Here is a 5,014-nt window from a genome sequence, read left to right as displayed (position 1 = left end):
GTGGTATTTATTTTGCCACTGTTTGGTACTGTTAAAAAGATTTTTAATAAATTTTGATGAAATACGTGGTAAAAAAAAAAAAGTTTAGTCTCATTAAATATACTATTAAAATAATTATTGATTTTAACTTAAAATTTTATAAAGATTAAAATCCACGCCAAACACACGCTAATAAAAAGATAATAACTAGACCTGAAACCTTTGTTACTATGATATTTTGTTAATAATTTGATCTGGAAAGTATTAAGCCCTAGTTTAATAAAGTTTTTATTTATTTTTACTTTTTTCCCCTTCAGATTATAAATTTAGTCCAACACTATTTTCAACCACATGTTTAATTGATTTCACAAATTTATTCACGATTTAATCCTACAATTGATGAGACTTTTCAAAAGGTTCTCTCAAAAAACAGGGGCTATTAAAAAGCAGCGACTTCTCTTCTTAATTCATTGCTTCCTAATTGCTAGAACCTAAGAAACTATGGAGCCGTTTCAAGAAAACAGGGTGAATCAGCCGTTGTTGGAGCCAAAAGAACCCGCACGGCAGGTGTCTGGGGAGTATATAAGTTCTGAGCTTGAGGATATACTATCGAACACCAGCTTGTCGTGGTGGCGCCGCCTGCAAAAGGCCATCTGGACCGAGATGAAGACTCTCTACCTCCTTGCAGCTCCTGCGGTTATAGTTTACTTGCTTAACAATGTTACTTCAGTGTCCACTCAGATTTTCTGTGGCCATCTTGGCAATCTTGAACTTGCTGCTGCATCTCTCGGCAACAACGGTGTTCAACTTCTGGCCTATGGAATCATGGTAACCCTCAATCACTACTTGCCCCCCAAAAAGTAAATAATTAATACTTAACTAAATTATTATCTATTATAATTCCCTGTCATACCAATTCTGCAAATGAAGATACTACTTTTGTGCTTGCCATGAGCAGCTAGGAATGGGAAGTGCAGTAGAAACGTTGTGTGGGCAGGCATATGGAGCTCACAGATACGAAATGCTTGGAATATACATGCAAAGATCAACAATCCTCCTGATTGCAACAGGGATACCATTGATGATAATTTATATTTTCTGCAAGCCAATTTTGCTCTTGCTAGGTGAATCAAAAAGGCTTGCATCTGCGGCATCTGTGTTCATCTATGGCCTAATCCCTCAGATTTTCGCGTACGCTGCAAATTTTCCTATACAAAAGTTCTTGCAGGCACAAAGCATAGTGAATCCCAGTGCATATATAGCAGCAGGTACACTGGTACTGCACTTGCTATTGACATGGCTGGTGGTGTATGTGTTCGGATGGGGATTGCTCGGTGCGGCACTGGTGTTGAGTTTATCGTGGTGGATTATAGTGGTGGTACAATTTGTGTATATTTTATGGACTGAGAAGTGCAAAGCTACATGGACTGGATTCAGTTGGAGGGCATTTCATGGGCTGTGGGATTTTTTGAAGATTTCAACTTCCTCTGCCGTTATGCTCTGCCTCGAGACTTGGTACTTTCAGATTTTAATTCTTATTGCTGGTTTTTAATTCTTATTGCTGGTTTGCTTCCCAATCCTGAAATTGTATTGGACTCCTTGTCTGTTTGGTAAGGCTAAATTTCTCCACTTTCTTGTCCAATTCAAAAATCATTTCATGTTCTGGAAAATTAAAATAATTAGTTAATTAATTAATATGCAGTGTCACAGTCCTTGGTTGGGTATTTATGATATCTGTGGGTTTCAATGCTGCTGCAAGGTATTTATGATATCCTTTATTTTCCCTTTTCTCAATTTTCAGTGGTTTGCTAAGTATTGAATTAATTTTTGCTCTTAATGAATTAACTTCATTATTTCCTAATTAATTTTAATATCCAGTGTAAGGGTTAGCAATGAGCTTGGAGCTGGACATCCCAAATCAGCTGCATTTTCTGTCGTGGTGGTGACAATGAATTCCTTCGTATTAGCAGTATTTTTTGCCGTTTTGTCATATTTGCTGCGTTATCAATTAAGTTATATCTTCACCGGCGGAGAAACAGTTTCAAATGCAGTAGCAGACCTCACACCACTCATGGCCATCTCCATTGTTCTTAATGGCATTCAACCTGTTTTGTCTGGTAAAATATAAATTTCCTTTTCTCTCAGTTTTATTTTGATTTTCTAGATGGCTTACTATAAAGTTCTATTAGTGTGTGTTTGGTTATAGAAAGTCATTTTTTCAAAACTTATTTTTAATCACACATATTTCTATAAAAATAATGGGAATCAAACGGGGGCTAAATAAATGTTACCACTTGTTAGTTGTTTCGACTCGTCTGTATGAGAGGTTTTAAAGTGAGAAGTTAGACACTAGAAATGGTTATATATCTATGAATGATTACAAGGGGAAAATAATGGATAAGACAAGGAGGAGAGGATAACAAAATGGAAAATTCTGCTCAAACATGGGCCTTGGATAGGCCCCTGTGGTAGGGGTTGAGATGTCAGCCCCTCATCTGAATTTCAGGTCAATGTAGTGCTTCTCTAACAAACTTGAAGTAGACTGTGTACAGTAGGGGGGGTCACAGCCACGGGGAGGAGTGATTTTTATTTTTTGTTTTTAATTTTTTGCAATAAAATATTGACATGGGCCCACTCCATGTGAGAGGCCTTGTCTGTACACAAGGAATTAATGAGCAAAATACAGAAATAATAATTATGACAGATGAAAGAAAATATGTGGAGATTCCTAGAAGCAAAAGGAAAGGAAGAAAAGACAAGAAGAAGAGGGTAACAAAATCTGAACACAATAATTATAAGACTCTGGACGTACTCCATTCAAGTGTGTGGTAATGAAGCGTGCCATCAAGGTATATGAAATATATTTTTCAATATGTTACTCTCTGCTTCACGTCTCTTTAGAAGGGGGTAACTTTATTTTGTTGCACTTCTGGTTGGAAGTCAAATTGTGTTTACCTTCTCAGTCTGTATTTTATTTTATCTTCATTTTTAATAAAACATACCATCTTTACTAGTTTAATTAATAAACGAAAGGAATAAAATTTGCAGCTTTTTCTTCTAACAATTTGTTAAAAGAGTAACGTTTAGGCATAGTTGAACGAAATTCATTTCATTTTTATGTACAAGTCAAATTTCATGCTCCTTCTACATGAGAGAATCTTCAGTAGCGTGGTGCGATCGTCCTATTAATGTGCGTTACCTAGACAGATGACCCACCACCATCGAGATGGCGCCTCGACATTGGGCGGGCGTGCTATCCCATGCCCCTTTTGCACACGAGAATTTTTAGTAGGGCGGTCCCACCACTAAGGTGTGCCACCTCGACGAATGCCCCCCCACCCCCCAACCCTGAGGTGTGTGGACCCTAGCTGAGGTGGGGCCTCGGCATTGGGCGGGGTGCGCCCACCCCACTGAAAATTCTTCCCTTTTACACAGGTGCTAATACTTAAGACACTTAATCAATTATTATCCTTTCTTCATGAGTTACATATATATAAAATGGAATTTGTCTGTATGTAGTACCTGGATACACGGGATAATTGATGAAACATGTTTTATTTTTGTATGTTGGAATTGACAATACAAAGGTGTGGCCGTTGGATGTGGATGGCAAACATTTGTTGCGTACGTTAACGTTGCTTGTTACTATGTGATTGGCATTCCATTGGGTTCAGTTCTTGGATTTAAATTCAACCTCGGAGCAAAGGTACTTCAATGCTTTTCTTTTTACATTAATCTAGAAAGTTTTCAAGGCAGAAACAAACTTTCATTAAGACAAGTCATTTTGAACATGTGTGCCAAATAAAATACGAGATTCAATCGACCTAATTTCAAGCAATTGGAGTAGTGGCAACGAAGGAAGCAAGCGAGAGGACTACTCCATTCTTATGTATAGGCTTAAAATAACAAGATCTATAGAGTTAAACAATTTATTTCCCTATTTCTTGTTTGTTAGCTTATTTTATATTTTGCGTCATTATACATATTGGGATTCTATGCTCATTTTTTATTCATCGTGATGTACGCAGACAAGGTTTAGTCTACAACATAATTGAAAAGCTCGTCTCCGACTGTATATAGTTTTTGCAGATTTTTTAAATATAGTTTTACTCGTGAATTGCAGGGAATATGGTCAGGAATGCTGGGAGGTACAACCTTGCAGACTCTAATCTTATTATGGGTTACAATTCGGACGGACTGGAATAAGGAGGTATAAATTTCATATTATTAGATATTTTCTTAATCATCATCTGTCTATGTAGTCAATAGTGTTACTGTCACTTTTTTCATTACAGTTGCAATGCGTAGTTATTCATTTGATAGTGTGACAATAGTCCTATGATCAGCTGGGATACAAATGATATAATTCATTGTAATTAAATTTCAATGTAGATATTTAAATTTATTTGAACTAAGAAAATTGTAAAGATAAAAGAAAACCAGTAGGAGTTTTTTTTTTTTTTTTTGTTGTCGATTCTCTGTTCAACATGACACTTTGTGCAACTTTCAGGTGGAGAACGCAAGGAGACGGTTGCAAAGGTTGGAAGACAAGAGAGAAGAAGAACAGAGAAGAGAAGAAGCTAAGTTGGATAATTAATTAGATTACACCTTTTTCTCCAAAAACTATTACTACTATGCATGTTGGTTCTCTCATTTTTGTGGTGATAAGAAGTCATATAAAATAATTTACTAGGATTTCCTTGCTTAAAGGGAGGTTGAATTAATAATGGATTTGGTTTTCTATATCCAATCTTCGTCTTCATCGATCAGTTAATAACAAGAATTTATTTGGAATTAATAACAAGGCTGTGAAGAGACTGTGTAACTTGGTCTTCAATATTTTTATTAAAAATATAAATTTAATTTTCAACGATAGAATAATCTTTGCTACATCATTAGTAAATTGTCAAGGTGCGATTGTGTCGGATTTACAACTCAATCTATAATTATTGGCATCTCAATATCAACTATCTAAAGCTCAGAACATTGTACGCTTTTGTATAGACTCAAAAACATCAAACCCAAACCCTCAGTG

General features: G+C 36.1%; 1 pseudogene; it reads left to right on the top strand.

Moving 5' to 3' along the window:
- The first annotated feature begins 349 nt into the window (after positions 1–349).
- On the top strand, positions 350–4,729 carry LOC111372093 (annotated as a pseudogene).
- Positions 4,730–5,014: the final 285 nt, after the last annotated feature.

This window comes from Olea europaea, chromosome 23 (genome assembly GCF_002742605.1).
Source record: "Olea europaea var. sylvestris chromosome 23, O_europaea_v1, whole genome shotgun sequence".
Taxonomy (NCBI): Eukaryota; Viridiplantae; Streptophyta; class Magnoliopsida; order Lamiales; family Oleaceae; genus Olea; species Olea europaea.
This window is presented reverse-complemented; position numbering and strand designations above follow the sequence as displayed.